This window comes from Canis lupus, chromosome 1 (assembly GCF_003254725.2).
Source record: "Canis lupus dingo isolate Sandy chromosome 1, ASM325472v2, whole genome shotgun sequence".
Lineage (NCBI taxonomy): Eukaryota > Metazoa > Chordata > Mammalia > Carnivora > Canidae > Canis > Canis lupus.
In genome coordinates, this window is record NC_064243.1 from 14,164,191 (window position 1) to 14,181,299 (window position 17,109).

Sequence of the window (17,109 nt, forward strand, 5' to 3'; positions counted from 1 at the left end):
TAAAAAAAAATAATAAACTATTCCTTTCTTCAGTAATTGGTCACATGCATGGGGAAACCACATATCCAGTTGGCCAAAAGCCTTGGTTTAGTCATCAGCACATCGATGAAAAAGGAATTGTCAAAAGATCTAGCTCACAGTTCTCAGACTTTAGTGTGAATCAGCACCACCCAAAGGGCTTGTCAAAGCAAGTTCCTGGGTCCCACCCCCAGAGTATCTGCCTCAGTAGGCTTGGGATGGGGTTTGAGAATTTGGTTCTCAAGCTAGTACCCGGGGAGAGCCACTGCTGCTGGTCCACAGACCACCCCTTGAGAACCAGAGGGCTCAGGGCAGCATTTCTTTCCCTGTGGAATGAGAATCTACTACATCAGATTCAGCTGGGGAAGCTTTCAAAAGTACCAATGTCTAAAGGACACAGCATTCTAGCATTGCAACGAACTTTCCACGTAAACCTTCTTGCCAAAATTTGAGGACTCCTCCACTGAGGTTTTGACACTTCAAAGAGCTTTGGAGAGACCCGCGGTCCTCAAAGTGCGGTCCCCGCTCAGCAGGGTCAGCAACACCTGAGAACCTGCTGGAGATGCACAGCTGAGCTACCGGCACAGGCTAAGCTCAGAGAAAGCCCCCCCCCCACCCGCTGCCCCTCTATTTCCCCTGTTTCTGCTTCTTCCCACTTTTGTTCTGTTTTATTTCTTTTCCACCAGACAACATGTTATTCTCTTGGAGTTTCCTAAATTTTATGGAGTTGACATACCAGGTGGGGAAGATGGCCTGGAAAAGAATTCTGAGTTCGAAGGAAGCTTTTCCACTCTATTATGGGCTATAAAAAAAAAATCTATTGTGGTAAAGTAGAATACAAAACTTACCATCTTAATCATTTTTAAGTGTAGAGTTCAGCAGCACTAAGCACGTTCACGTGGTTGTGCACCCATCACCGCCATCCGTGACCAGAACCACTTCAACACCCCCCAGACTGCAACTGGGTCCCCATTAAACACAAATTTCCCATTATTCCTCCTGCCTCGGACCCTGGCATCACGCCTCCCATCTCTGAGTGTAACTATTCCAGCTACACCATAGGAGTGGAGCCCAGCAGGACCCGTCCTACCAGGTCTGGCTCATTTCACCCAGCATAAGCTGCCCAAAGGTCACCCAGGGTGCAGCATGCGTCCGTTTCCTTCCCTCTTCTTTCTTTTTTATGGTGGTTAGAAAACACATTCCCCACCTGAACCATTTTTGAGCTCACAGCTCAGTAGCCTTACGTAGATTCGCATCATTGGGAAACGGATCTCCGCAACTTCCTTACCATGCAAACCTGCAAGTCTATGCCCATCAAGCTTCTCCCCCTCTCCCCCCTCCAGACCCCAGCCCCCACCATTCTAGTTTTCTTTTTTTTCTTTTTTTTTTTTTTAAGATTACTTATTCATGAGAGACACACACAGAGAGAGAGAGAGACACAGGCAGAGGGAGAAGTAGGCTCCCTGCGGGGAGCCCGACGCGGGACTTGATCCCGTGACCCCAGGGTCAAGACCTGAGCTAAAGGCAGGCGCTCAACCGCTGAGCCCCCAGGCGTCCCTCTACCTTCTGTGTCTATGGACTTGCTGCCCCGGGAGCCACTCGGGAGCTGGGGCACCCAGCACTGGTCTTTCTGCTGCAGGCTCCTTTCAATCACCGTGACGTCCTCAAGGTCCATCCAGGCTGGAGCCCGTCAGAATTTTCTTGCTCTCTGAGGTGGGATCCCGTTCCGCCGTGTGTAGGGGCTGCGTGTGTATCCACTGGCCACCCACGGCCTCTGGCTTGCTTCCACCTTTCAGCTGTTGTGAACCGCGCTGCTGTGAACACGAGTGTGCAGGTAGGGCAGGAGGCCTCCTGGAGGTGCTCCCTGATGATCCAGGGGACCCCCCTGTCCTCGGGCTCGGGGGCCAACACGGAGAAGGCCGGCGGCTGCTCAGCATCTGGGCGTTTACAGTGAGGTCCCAGCTCAGGTGTGAGTCCAGGGCCCACTTACGGATGCCAAGTCCTGCCATCCATCTGGCTCTTCCTACTGAGCACCCCGCACCCCCCCCCCCAATGTTTTCTTCCATACAAGCTGGAGCCACGCCGATCTCACTACTGCTGGGCTCACCCAGGTCACTGTGGCCGTGAGAGGAGCTCAGTGTGTGTGGAATGGGTGGACACACCTGGTGCCAGGGCCCTGGTAGAGGTTTCAGGGTCACAGAACGTCTCACCTTCACCCAGGGTCCAGAACCAAGGTTTTTTTTTTTTGTTTTTTTTTTAAGATTTTATTTACTCACGAGAGACAGAGAGAGAGAGGCAGAGACACAGGCAGAGGCAGAAGCAGGCTCCATGCAGGGAGCCCGATGCCGGACTCAATCCTGGGCCTCCAGGATCACACCCTAGGCTGAAGGCAGGCGCTAAACTGCTGAGCCTCCCGGGCAGCCCCAGAACCAAGGTTTTAACTCATCCCTTGCTACTGGCTCAGACAGGTAATCTAGCCCTCCCTGCAGGTCACTCCACCAGGCCCAGCCCTTCCTGTTCCTGCCACACCTCCTCCCTGGTCCTTAGGGCCACTGGGGTTCCACGTGGACAGGCCCCTAGTGTGCGCTCTGCACCTCCGTGTCCACATTCCCACCTCCAGCCTCTGACACTAGCAGAGTTCCATCTTGCTTTGTCTTTGGCCCCTGGGAGCAATGTCTCAGAATTAACATGGGCTGAGTCCCTGGCCTGCTCCCTTGTGCTGGGCGTCAGGTCTAGCTAATGCCAGGCAGAAAGTTGGGAAGAGGACAACTGGGTGACCTGAAGCTCTCTGGCCCTAGTGTGGGCAAGCCACAGCAGTCTCAGCATGACTTCTGGGCAGTAGACGGCTGTGAAGTGTAAAGTCTCCTGGACTTAGAAGGCTCGCCATGGGGGCCCCGTGATAGAATCAGTAGATATGGAAGGTATCTTGTACCACCCTAGGTTGACACCAGGCACTTAACGCCGCCATCCTGGGAGCCAACAAATGGGGGGGGGGGGCGGGGGATGATGTTTACCTTCCAAAGGACACTTCTTCACTTACCTTGAATTTGTGGGGTTCAAGTTTTGTTCAAATGTACCATTTTATAAATGCTAAGCTACCCCTTCACTCCACACTCACCCAACCCATCTGTAGCACAAGCTTGATTTTGAGCTGTTACAGGTTGAGGATGGCCGTGGTCTCCTTGCATATTGAAGGCTCTGTGCCAATCCAACCAGTCCAGCTCCTGGAGAGTTATATCAGCAGGAATCTAGAAGAAAATGTGAAGCACTGGGGTCTGTAATAAAATCAGTGGCATGTGAAGAATTTAGAATCAAAGCATTTGCCAGAACTCTCCTCCCGATACCCTAGAAGATATGCGGTATGGGTGTGTTGGACCAGTATGTAATTTCTAAAAGTGTTTATCATGTTCATCTCTCGGGTATTTATTGAAAGCTATGGATTCATAGCACTGTACTGAAAGCTCAGGATATGAATGGTGCCTATAGCTAGTATCTTTCATGGGTCACGCCAACTTTAATTTGGTGAAAGCAGTGACATTTGTGACTTCAAATACCACTCAGTCGTCATCGGCACAGTGAAGTATTCAGAAGAATTAATTTGATAAGTGATATTATTGTTTTTAGCTTCTATATTGCTGCATATAAGACATTAAGCAACGTCCTATCTGCAGAACTTATTTTCACACACACACAGCTTAGAAGAAAAAAGAGATGAGCGCTATTTTAAAATCTGTATTTTCAAAGAATAGCAGCTCCCAAGCGACAAGAGAGCAAATAGAACCACTTTCAGAATGAAAGGGTACGGTAAGTAGGTGGGAAGGGACCACACAGGTTTGCAACGATGAATAAAATGCAGTCTTTACTCTCAGGCTTGCATCTAGTAGAGCGGGTGAGACCAATATGCCAAAAGAGTAGTGGCCTTTTTTTTTTTTTTTTTTTCCAAATTCAAATTTAGGATGCATGCCTTGAAAAGAATGGGTGCACTTTAAGGGGACAACTAGATCATCTGTTTGAAATGATAGCAGCCTGAGGACCCGTGGTTGCCATACTTAGAACGGAAGATGGTAAGGAAAGCCCTTGGGAAGTGATGTGTAGTGTTACGTGGCTTCAGGACGCCACACTCTCCTCAGTGCCCTGGAGATGCCCAGAGCTCAGCACTCACTTCCCACCATCCGCTGTTTGCCAGGTGCCCAGCCAGGGGCAGGTTGGGGTGGGGGCAGGTGTCCTGGTCCAGCTGCGTACTTCCCTCTGACACACAAGAACCAGCAGGCTACGTGGGGCCGGCCCTCTGGCACCGAGGTGGCCCCAGCAGCACAGGAGCCACCCTCACTTCAGCTTCTGGAATAAAAATTTAAAAGAATTTCTTACATAATATTTCATAATATTGAAGAAGGAGGAGGAAAAAGAGGAGAAGGAATGGAAGAAGAAGGAAGAAGAAAAAAATGAGAAAAAAAATCTGTTAGGCCTGAGGGGAACTGGATATATTTATATATTGCCAGTGGAACTAAAAATAAGTCTCTTCTTGCAGAAAAGGAATGTGGGAATCCATAATGAGGTATCAAATCCTTTATACCTTTTGACCTCATAGTTTCACTTTGGGAGGCTGTACTTCCAAATGGAAACAAATTTTTTTAAAAAGATTTTATTTATTTGCTCATGAGAGACACACACACAGAGAGGCAGAGACACCGGCAGAGGGAGAAGCAGGTTCCCTGCAGGGAGCCCGACACAGGCCTCGATCCCAGGACCCCAGGATCACGCCCCGAGCCAAAGGCAGACGCTCAACCACTGAGCCACCCAGGTGCCCCCAAATGGAAACAATTTTATGTAAAATACAGAGCAGCACTATTCATAAAATAAACAATGAAAACCACTAATACTCAATAATAAGGAAACATTAATCAATAATATGTCTTTAGCTACCAGATATTGGGAGAATGTGCTGGTAAATGGAAATGCGAAAAAGAAATAGTGAAGAAAAGCACATGAATTTCTATGTACATATTGAATACAAGTTTTGTAAACTGATGTATATTATCAGTATACATCCAGAGAGAATTTTTTGTGAAACAAATAGTTGTTTTGTGTTTATTAGGTTTTTCTGTAAGTTGCTTGCCCTGGCATTTTTTTAGGAGAAGAAGTGTGGGTACACAAGAGTGTTGTCTGAACCATCGTGGTTTTCAACCTCGCTGAGTTTCTTATTGGTTTATGTTCTTGAGAGGCACGACGCAAGTGATTTTTTTCTATCAAAGTAACAGTCTTGGGTTTATTACGAAATTTTGGCAAATTACAGGCAAGTCAGCATTGTCTCTGTAATAAAGTTACCACCACAGGCGTATGTTTTAGGGGCTTTCTTCAGCAGAGGCAGAAGGACAGCCCACATTACTCCCCAGGTATATGCTGGCTCATGGTCCTAGAAGTGTGGCTCACACGCGTGAATGTCAGCTGCCCTGTGACGGTCAGAATGATGAACGTTGTGATTCTTATGACCGTGCTGTTCCCTGATCTCTTCAGTTTTAAAAAATAATCACAGCTTCCCCCCACCCTTTTATAAAAAGATTTTATTTATTTGCTTGTTTATTTATTGCGAGTACACATGCATGAGTTGGGAAGGGGCAGAGGGAGAGGGAGGGAGAGAATCTTAAGCAGACTTGAAGCTGAATGCAGAGCCTGATGTGGGGCTTGATTGTAGGACCCTGACATCATAACCTGAGCCAAAATCAAGAGTTGGCTGCTCAACTGGAGGAGCCACCCAGGTGCCCCTACCTGCCTTTCCTCCTTTTTGTCTAAATGCCCTCATTGAGGTTTCTCCCATGCCCCCTCCTGCCCACATCGTACTTTCTCAGCCAAGATGCCCAGGGAGCCAGCCGTTCTCTGCAGGACTTCCTAGTGAGAAGACTCAGTAAATGCTCTCCCTGAGCTCTCTGGAACACTGAGGGCTGGAGCACCCGTCTCCTTGGAACCTTCCGGGGCTTGGACCATGACCGACTCGCCGGCCTGCGGGAGGAGCTGGTGTGGAGAAACTGCAATAAGGGCTCCACGGAGGGGCCTCCCCAGCAAGCCAGGTGGCCCTTCTGTGTTCCCTCAGCCCCACAGCCACCCTCATCACCAGCAGAGGACAGAGCGGGGAGTGGATACAGACAGGGCTGCTTCCCTGCCAGCCTGCCCCGGGACCCCAGCCCACAGCTGCTGGGCCACAGGCAGGGGCAGCAGTTCTGGAGACTTCTGACACGGGGAAGACACGATGGCAAGAAGCCTGTGGAAGCAGTCAGGCTCAGCCACCCCACCTCCTGCTCCCTCTTCCCTCCAAGATATGGAATTGAGAGCTGGGCCTCGGTGTGGCCAGGCCCTTCTTTAGAAAGTGATGGAATGCCTCCCTGGGGCACTCAGCTTCTATCAGTTGAGTGCGCCATCGATAGAAAGGCTTCCACCTGGCCTCCTAGCAAACCTCCCCATGAGAGTCGAAACTGGCTCCAGGGAGGGCTGCAGCCAGAGCAGTGGTGGGCATGATGGGCGGCCTCCTCGGCATCAAGCACCCCTGTGGAGCAGGACATTCTCTGCTCACGGTCTGCAGACTGCAAGGGAGAAAGCAGCTAACCCCCAGCAGGGGCTGGGCCTTCCCAGAAACACCTTTGGGCCTGTGGCTCTGTCTCATGGCTCCTGGATGCCCTGTTATGTTTTGAAGATTCTATTTATTCATTTGAGGGAGAGAGAGAGACAGAACACAAACTGGGGGAGAGGCAGAGGGAGAGGGAGAAGCCGACCCCCTGTTGAGCTGGGAGCCTGATGCGGGGCTCGATCTCGGGACCTGGAAATCAGGACCTGAGCCGAAGGCAGACGCTCAACCATCTGAGCCACTCAGACACCCCAGGGGCCGCCCTGGTTTAGTGGGGTAATCTCAGTTGGGAGGGCAGCGGGCCCGGGAGGGGCCTGGCTGTCATCCCTGAGGCCCGACGGCTGATGCGCTTGTCACAGACGCTGGAGGGGTGTCCACTGCCGTGCCTGCATCTAGCTCTACTCAAAGGCTCATCTCAGCAAGTAATAAAGCAGAGACTTGTGTCCGTCCTGTCTTGACCCTTGAGCCTAGGGAATGGTGCTGGGCCAGAATTCCCCACAAAGGCCCCGTTTTTGCGGGCCTTTGGGTAGGGTTTGGTGCTGGTGGTGCTGGTGACAAGGAACACCCGGGACAGAGCACTGAGAACAGAAGGAGGGAGAAGGGGAGAAGTGCTTGTGTGTGTGCACGCGCATATGTGTGCACCTGTGTGTGCGTGCATGTGAGCGTATATGTGCGTGCATGTGTGCACCTATGTGTATGCATGCATGTGTGCACTTGTGTGTGTGCGTGTATGCGTATGTGTGCATGCATGTGTGTACCTATGTGTGCATGTGTGCACCTGTGTGTGCGTATATGTGTGTGCATGTGCACCTGTGTGTGCATGTGTGCATATATGTGTGCATGCATATGTGCATCTGTGTGTGCATGTGTGCGTATGTGTGTGCATGTGCACCTGTGTGTGCATGTGTGCATATGTGTGTGCGTGCATGTGTACACCTGTGTGCATGCATGTGTGTATATGTGTGTGCATGTGCCTATGCATAAGTGTATGTGCGTATATGTGTGCATATATGTATGTGTGTGCATGTGTGCACCCGTGTGTGCATGTGTGCATATATGCGTGTGTGTGCATGTGTACACCTGTGTGTGCATGCATGTGTGCACCTGTGTGTGTTCGTGCATGTGTGCATATATGTGTGTGTCTGTGCCTGTGCATGAGTGTATGTGCGTATACGTGTACGTGCATGTGTGCGTACATGTGTGTGCATGCGTGTGTACACCTGTGTGTGCATGCATGTGCACCTGTGTGTGCGTGTGTGCGTATATGTGTGTGCATGTGCCTTGCATGAGTGTATGTGCGTATACGTGTGCGTATGTGTGTGCATGTGTACACCTCTGTGCGTGCATGTGTGCATATATGTGTCTATGCATGTGTACACCTGTGTGTGTGCATGCATGCGTATATGTGTGTGCCTTGCATGAGTGTGTGTGCGTATACGCGCGCGCATGTGTGTGTGTGTGTGTGTGAAGGGGTTGGTGTGAGCTGGGCCTGCAGCTGGACCGACCTGGGAGCCAGGCAGCTAGTGGGCCCCGTGATCCTGAGGGAACAGCAATGCCGAAGCCTCGATGGACATTCATTGTCTGCCCTGGGACCCTGAGAAAGAGCTAGAAAGTCTCTTGTCCCACACATTTAGCGTCCTGGACAGGCAGCCCGCAGAGCAGGCCAGCTGGCACCTGGCTTTCCACCTGTCACCCCCCTGGCTGATGAGGGCCCAGGAGCGGGCAGTGGGCCCCGGTTGTGGGGGGGACACCCCAGAGGCTGCCTCCGTGACACCAACCTGCCAAAACGGCTGGAGGATTTCCAGAGCTCAGCAAAGAGCCTGCTGTGGCCTGAGCGCGTCCCCTTTCCAGCCCCTTTCCTACCCCCCCTCCCAAGTGACGGTATGAGGAGGTGGGGCCTCCGGGGAGCGCTCAGGTCACGAAGGGGAGCTCCTGGAAGGGGTTAGTGCCGCAGCAGCTCCCTCACCCCTCGCGCCCCCTGCCCCCTCCGTGGGGACGGAGCCAGAAGCCGGCAGCCTGCAACCTGCGCGAGGGCCCACCAGAACCAGACCGTGTGGGCGCCCCGATCCCAGGACACCAGGCCTCCAGAGACGAGACGATAAGTTTCTGTTGTTTCCAAGCCACCCAGTCTGTGCTATTTTGTCATAACCGCCTGAACAGATGAGGACAAAGCCCAAGTCCAGGCAATCAGCCCATCCACGCACCAGGCACCCTGCTACCCCTCCTCCTACTCCCCTTTCTTTCCTGGGATTTCTCTCCCCCCAGCAAGGCCTCCCCATCACTCGGATTCCACCCCTGGGAGCAGGAGGTGGGGGCGCTCTCAGCTGCTCTGCTCACTTTTCCTCTCCGGCCTCTTAGCTCCTTCTCCTTCCCTCTTCTCTGTTGCCGGGAACCCCTGGTTCTAACAAATCAGAGCGTGCTGCTTGCAGCCTAATGCTCTCCAGCCCTGGGAACTTGGCAAAACACAAAACAGACACAAGCGCACCCCGTCTCCCAAATCCCACCATAGCCACCCACAGCTGTGCTCGGGGGCGACCGCAGGGCCGACCAGCTGCTGCCCATCTGCTGTCATCCCCCCCTTTTTTCTGAATGACATCTTCCAATATCAAAGACACTGCCCAGCTGTCAAAATAAGGGTTCGGATTTTCGATATATAGGACGATGACGGCTGAAAAGAGATGATGCAAACACATCAACAAACGAAGTGGAGGGAGGGGAGGCTGCGGGGCTGCCTTCTCCAAAGCCATCCTTTTTCCAGAGGCAGGGACCGAAATGACCTTCGCGAGTCCTTAGAACAGCAAGTGACAAGCACATCCTCCCAGCCATAAAGGCTTGCATCAAAGGGAACTAGGAAAAGGGATAAAGAGTTTGATCTGCAGAGGAGAAAGACGGAGACGATGCAAAGTGCTCAGGACAAAGGGCCGGCCAAGCCCGGGAGTTAATTATTCGTTCTGCCCCAGCGGAACACTGTGTGCCGAGCACAGCAGCCAGCAAAGGGAATTTCTAACAAAGATAACGAGGGAGCCCAGACAGGAGAGGCGACCGGGCAGCCTGGAGGCATAAAGTAGGGTGAGCGTCTCAGGCATCCGCGGGTTTGTCCTCCCTTCCTTGAGAAACAGCCCTCATGGACACACCTTGCTCAAATTACAGACCTTCTCACATCCCACTGAAGCCCAGAATAGGGTGAAAAGTTAAGAAATTAAGGTCTTTCTTCTTGCCCTGCTACCCTCGACAAATCACTCCAATGTTCTCTGCCTCTGTTTCCCCAGTTAGAAGGTGGGGATTTCTTTCTTTCTTTTTTTTTTTTTAAGATTTTTATTTATTTATTCATGAGAGAGACAGGCAGAGACACAGGCAGAGGGAAAAGGAAGCTCCTTGCAGGGAGCCCGACATGGGACTCGATCCCGAGGCTCCAGGATCAGGCCCTGGGCCAAAGGCAGGCGCTAAACCCCTGAGCCACCCAGGGATCCCCAAGGTGGGGATTTCTAAAACCAGACCCCGGGGATTATTTGGAAGCTCCGATGGGATAGCAGTGGGGGAAGCAGAGTGTGGACCTCCCTGGGCCCTCAGTGGGGTGAGTGACGCTGCGTATGGAAATGCCCACCCACCGGCGGCCTGCCGAGGTGACTCAGTTTCTTTTTAAATGTGGTTGAATTTCATACAGCGTCATGATGGTCTGCGGCGTGTGTTCGCAGTGACGGCCCCACCCACAACGTCTTCTGTGTCAAAGCGATCCAGCCTACAACCCGGCAACAAGGTCAGAGTGGGTCCAGGAGGAAAAGCTCTCAAATAAATGCTGGGCTCTCCTGCTCCGCCACCCTCTGCACCCCCCTGGCACCGGGAAGGCAGCCCGGGTTAGTGGTAGGTGACAAAGGCTTTGGCACTGGGTCTCTGGGAGCCAACTGGAGCTGCTGAGACTTGGCCATCCCGAGGGACGCGGTGATCGGAACTCACGGAGATGTAGAATCGTTCATCTATAAGCCCGAAGACCCCAGAGTGGGGGACTGATGGGCAGCCCCCAGAGGCTCTGCGGGAGCTGCAGCATCATAAAAATCCCCAGCCTAATAAAAAGGGGCATGTCTCACTCAAACCAATGTTGCAAGGATTCTTGGTCCCCGAGAGCGGAGAAGAGGGCGGGAAGCCAGGTAGCTCTTCCCGTGATGTAGGCAGCAGCTGAGCGGTGGCACAGGCCTGCCAGGAGGCAGAAGCTCTGGCAATTGCACTGAGCAACCAGAAGGCACCGCAGTGCCAAGAAGGGAGGTCACCTGGGGACCCTTGAGTTCTCCCCCCAACTCACAGGTGGTTAATCCAATAGCAGAGGCCCAACACTGTGAGGCTAGGGTGGCATCTGCAAACTCAGGCAGACTGGGGACAAGTCACAGTAATGCTGCTGTCTCTGTCATCGCTGGAATGTGTGGGTCCAGGAGGCCAGCGGGGAAGGTGGCTCTTTGGGCCCATGAGTTATTCCTCTCTATTCCAGCGTCGTATGGAATCTCTAGGGGCTGTGTTTATATAGGCCACTTAGTAAATGGACTGCAGAATGGAGAGAAGTATCTAGAAGGGGTAGCAATATAACCAGGGGTGAACGTGACTCTGTGATGAGCACGAAGTTTCTGAAATGGCCCCTGCCCTATTGTTTCTGGGGCAATAACCAGCTGTGGCTTGGGATGAGGTGAAAGAGCAATTGAAATTACGTACCGGGAGACGTGTTACGGGGTCTCTCAGGCGCATGCCTTTTCCAGCAGAAGCAAGTGGGGACACTTTTACCCAACGTTGTACCACATAAGACACACTCTCCACAGCTGATCAGAACAGGAGGGGCCTGATTCAAGGACAGCCTTAGCCAACTAACGCAATGGCCAATCCTCTTCTCTCTTGGAAATCAGAACTAAGAGGCAGCTGGATGGAAGGGGGAACAGAGGTGGGATGTGCAGAGGTCTGGAGGGAGCAGGTCTGCGAGTAGGTAGGCGAAGCAGGTGGAGGACCGAGGAACACCCAACAGAGGGTGTCCAGGGAGAAGCAGAGATGCCCGGGGTCGGGCTCCTGCCGGCCAGCGTGCAGAGCCCCCAAGCCCTGACAGTGTCCCACGTCATGGGCATCCTAAAAATAAACTTTTTAAAAAAGTAACTGAAGACTCTAACTATGAGAAGGGCCTCACCAGCGTAGATACATGGGCCCTACTGGTCTAGGAAATTATAATATTCTATGTAGGTGATGGGAATCTGGTGATCTAGCAACTGCCTAGAAATTAGGCTTTGGGATTGTCATCAAAACACAAAGGAGTCCTGGTTTCTCAGCATATCCAGCCTGAGTATATTTTAATACCCTGATGACTAAGATAGCTGCGTACTTTGATGGTCTTATTCCTGTTATCATTAGTAAGATTAAGGGCTGCTTTGATTGTGATTACTGTTTGGAGAGTCTTCATATTCTCCAGTAAAAAGGGGGCAGGAGAGGAGGAGGAGAAGCCACATGGACTGTTTCTTTTTCAGCAGGAAACAATGGCTGGGTTTCTTGAGCATCAAGTGAAAAGACAGAAAAAACCAGGTGCTCCTGGGCACCTGGAAAATGAAGCGTGTTGGGCCAGCGAGCTAATGCCGGGTCCTAATTCCCCAGGGGCATCTGTGCAAATGCCTTCAGGCCTCCAGAGCGCCCTACAACACGGCAGGGGCCTTTCCCCTACAGCCTGCGGCCTCGCTGGGGTTACTCACTTCTAGGCCCTGGTCCATCGGGACACCTGCCCTTTCTGCTCCCAGGCGTAAGTCTGCTTCCCAGTGGGAGATGGTTGATGATCTGGAGACTGGAGAAGAGCACAAGGTGGCCACTGGAGGAACTCCCTGTGGGGTGTGTGGGGGGGGGGGCGTGTATATTCTAGCCACACCCCAACCAGGCTGGCTTTTGGGAGTTGTGTTGGGTGTGCTCAAGAGAGGAGCCCCCAGAAAGCTTCCCAGACAGGGCTGACCTGCTGCTGGAGGACACGCTTCCAAAGGGCTCCTGAGCAGACCAGGTGACCTACTTAGCGCTGCGTGGGGGCAGCAGGATGTGCCTTTACGAGCTCCGGGTGGCAGAGAGCTGCACAGTGCCCACCCCCACCCTCCACATGGACGCCCAGCTGAGGAGGCCACCCTCGCACTTCCATCCCGGGGCCTTCTCCTCTGCCCTGGTGGCCAGGCAGCAGCCAGGGAGATTTCTGACAAGGCGGCGAGGTATGGAGATGGTGGTTTGGTCACCTGGCCCTTAAAAACCAGGCACTCGGGAACATATGAAAATTTAGAGAATATACTAAGGTTTATGGCAGAGATAAAGACCAAGATAAAGATTTTGAATCAGGGATTCAAAAATCATGGCCAAATCTGGCTTGCTACTTATTTTTGTAAATAAAGTTTTATTGGAACACAGCCATGCTCATTTATTTATAGATTGTCTGGGGCTGTTTTCTTATAATAACAGTAGAGTTGAATAGTTATGATAGAAACCATATATCTTAAAATATTTACTATGTGGCCCTTTATTAAAAAAGTTTTCCAGTGATCCCTGGGTGGCTCAGCAGTTTAGCGCCCCCTTTGGCCCAGGGCCTGATCCTGGGGTCCCGGGATCGAGTCCCACGTCGGGCTCCCTGTGTGGAGCCTGCTTCTCCCTCTGCCTGTGTCTCTGCCTCTCTCTCTCTCTCTCTCTTTCTCTCTATCATGAATAAATAAATAAAATCTTTTTTAAAAACCCCCAAAAGAGGCACTCCTCATGGAGGCCACGCAGGGGCCAGGCCACTGTGCTGTTTGGTTTGAGGACCAACTTTCGCTCGCCTCAGCTCCACCTCCGTGAGACGTGGAGGCCGGAGGGGGGTGTATCACCCTGAGGCCTTCGGATGGGTTTCAAAAAGTCCACAACCCCTGCAAACAGCCAGTGACACCTTGTGGACATGTGCATTTTTCTGGGAAAAATCCATAGATTTTTGTCCAGCATCGTGGAGAGATCTGGGAGCCCAGAAGGGTTTAAACCACTGACACAGGGGTCTCCGTGGTGGGAAAGGAAAGATGACTGGAGCCCGAGGGTTTTCTGGAACAGGAGGAAGACAAGCGACTCCAGAGTCGCCCACCGAGAAGCCTAGAACCCCGAGCCTCCAGGCTCTGGCATCAGGATCATGACCCTGTCACTGAGTAGTCTTGTGGCCCTGGGTGTTTCTCATCCTTTTTGAGGAAGGGCCATTGTGTCCAGTAGATACCCGAGCCCCAGAGCCCTCCCCCTGGAGCATGAGGCCTCCGTGGCTCTGTGCATCCCTCCCGTGAGCCCACCTGCCACCCTCTCCCGTCCTTCCTGTGCAAACCAGACCGGCCGGGTCCCCAGGGCCCTCAGGCTCTCAGGTGACCCCAGGGCGGCCCAGGTGCTCCCCTTGCTCTTCTAGGAGTTGCCCCCCCTCGCCAAAGCCTCCTCATCCTCCCCCTCAGCTGCTCTCTGGGTTCTGATTTCAGGCAACAAATGTCACTTCCACGGGTCTCATTTCCCACTGCCCCGGCCCCCAGCCTCTGTGCCCACCCCGCGCCCTCTCTTGGCGGCCCAGGGCCAACTGCCCCGCTGCCTTCCCAGCAAGATTAATCGGGTCACGGTCACTCGCCTCCCCTTGCTGACTGAGCCACTCCACTCAGTCTCTCCCTCTGCTCCTGCGCGAGAGACCAGAGACGTCCTCAGGTCACTGGTGTCAGGCCGCAGTGGTCACCTGAGTGACCCCAGATAGCTGCACCCCCTCCTGAGACGCGTTCTTCACTTGTCTTCCCAGACACCACACTCTTCTGCATTTTCACTCCCAGGTCCTACTTTCATTTCTGGGTTGCGGCCTCCCCATCTATGGCCACTGGAGTGGTCCAGGGCTGAGTCTTCGGATTTCTTCTCTCCTCTGTCTACACGGGCCCGCCTGCTCATACATGGCAGCGGCAGGGGGATGGCTCCTCAAAGTCCCCCTGTGGCCCGGACCTCTCCCCTCAGGCTGGGCTCCTGTATCCAACTGGTCAGTCACATCTCTGCGTGGGCTTCTAGTAGGCCTGCCCTCACAGAGTTCCCCCGACTTCACTAAGCCCGCTGACTTTCTGAGAGAACTATTGCCAGAGAATTCATGTGGTCACCCTAAAAAACTGGCAGACATGCAACAACCCTTTGGGTTCCATAAGCAAGCAGAAGGAAAGCTCCAAGACGTGGATGTTGTCAAGGTGAGGGGCTTCCTCCCCACAGGATGCTTCAGGCGTCCTCAGGGGAGATACCAAAACAGGAGAAATTCCTTTGAAGTAAAGATAAGGTCATGGAGAAAAACAAGCAGGGAGCACCCTTCAGAGGTCACACAAGAACCGAATCAGGGAGCTCCCCCCCTCCCCACTGCCAGGGCAGAGAACCCCCACAACACGTCTCTCATAGGAAGGAGTCTATCACTTCTCTGGACCTTCCCCTTTTTCAGCAGGAATGGTGTTACTTCTGCTTTGCCACTGGGTGTTGAGTGTGGGGAGTGGGGCAGACAACTCATCCCCCCATAGTTCATGGGTGACCAGAACATTGGAGGGATATAGGGTCTCGAGGGAGAAGAATGTACCTGACCTGGAGATCCTGGGTGCGACTTTGGGTTGTCTCCCCAGAGAAGGGGATGATGATTTCCATGTGTGGGGAGAAGAATGAGATGGTTTGGTGACCAAAGGGACGAACTGTGGCAGAGAGAGTGCAATTTCCTTTCCTTCTGGACACACAGGAAAAGGATGTTTCCCAGTCTCCTTTGTAGTGGGTGGGGCTGTATTACAAGCTTAGGTTGATGTAATACAGGCACAGACTGGTCCATAAAAGGTTACCCTTGTGTAATTCTCCCTTTTATCCCCTCCCGGAGTGACCTTGGAGGCCACATCTTGTGGACGTCAGTGTCACAGGATGGAAGCAACCTAGATCCCTAGCCGACCGCATGACGCAGAGTCCCTGAACGACCTACTGACCCTCCAAACATCCTTTTTCCCCCTCCACCTGAGATGACTTTCGACTTAAGTAAGCGAGCAAGACTTTTATTGTATTAGGTCACTGAGCTGTTAGGGTTGTGTGTTAGTTGGCTTACCCTGACTTACATAGAAGGTACTCAGTAATTATGGTGACTGACTGTTCTAATTTCAGAGCCCAAGCTTTTAACCACTGCACTCTCTTAACTGGCCTTCTGAATTCTCTCTCTTTTTAAGATTTTTATTTTTTGTTTTATTTTTTTTTTTTGAGAGAGAAAGAGCATGGGCAGGCTGGAGGAGGCAGAGGGAAAAGCAGACTCCCCATGGAGCAGGGAGCCTGACACAGGGCTGGATCCCAGGACCCTGAGATCATGACCTGAGCCTGAGGTAGATGCTTAACCGACTGAGCCACCCAGGGGCCCTTCTCTCCCTCTTTTTTTATAAAATTATTTTCTGGTTTTAAAAAAAGTACCTGCTCAGAATTCAACAACAACAGCAGTAACAATAAATACACTGACTAAAAATGGGCAGAGGACCTGAACAGACATTTCTCCAAAGGAGAAGTACAAATGGCCGACAAGCACATGAATAGATGTTCTCGACATCATTTGTCAGCAGGAAATTCAAATCAACACCACCACAAGGTATCACCTTGCACCCATTAGGATGGCCATTCTCCAGAAACCAGAAAATAGCAAGTGCTGGCAAGGGGGTGGAGAAATTGGAATGCTTATGCCCTGCTGGTAGGAATATGAAATGACGCAGATGCTGTGGAAAATGGTACAGCAGTTCCTCAAAAAATTAAAAACAGAACTATCATATGATCCAGCAATTCCACTTCCGGATATAGACCCCAAATAACTGAGAGCAGGGCCTTAGAGAGACGCTCTGCTTTATTTACAACAGCCAACAGTGGGAGCCACCCAAGTGTCCATTGAGGAATGAATGGATAACCAAATTCTGGCACACACATACAGTGGAATATTATTCAGCCTCAAAAAGGAAGTAAATGTGGGCAGCCCGGGTGACCCAGTGGTTTAGCGCCGCCTTCAGCCCAGGGCCTGATCCTGGAGACCCGGGATCGAGTCCCATGTCAGGCTCCCTGCATGGAGCCTGCTTCTCCCTCTGCCTCTCTCCCTCTCTCTCTGTGTCTCTCATCAATAAATAAATACATTTAAAAAATTTTTAAAAAAGGAAGTAAATTCTGACAAGCCGCGTGGATGCCCCTGGAAGACATTATGCCCAGTGAAATAAGCCAGTCACTAAGACAAATACTGAATGCTCTAATTCACCTTCCACTCACCGGAGGCTCCTAGGGTAGCCAAATTCCCAGAGACAGAAAGTAGAAGGGGTTGAGGGGAAAGAGAAATGGGGAGCTGTGGCTTAGAGGCTACAGAGTTTCAGTTTTGCAAGCTGCGACAGCTCAGAGACTGGTTGCTCACCTGGGGTTGAACACTCCCCAACTCTGTGTACCCTTGGTAATTGGCTAAGATGGCAAATTTCATGTGAAGTGCATTT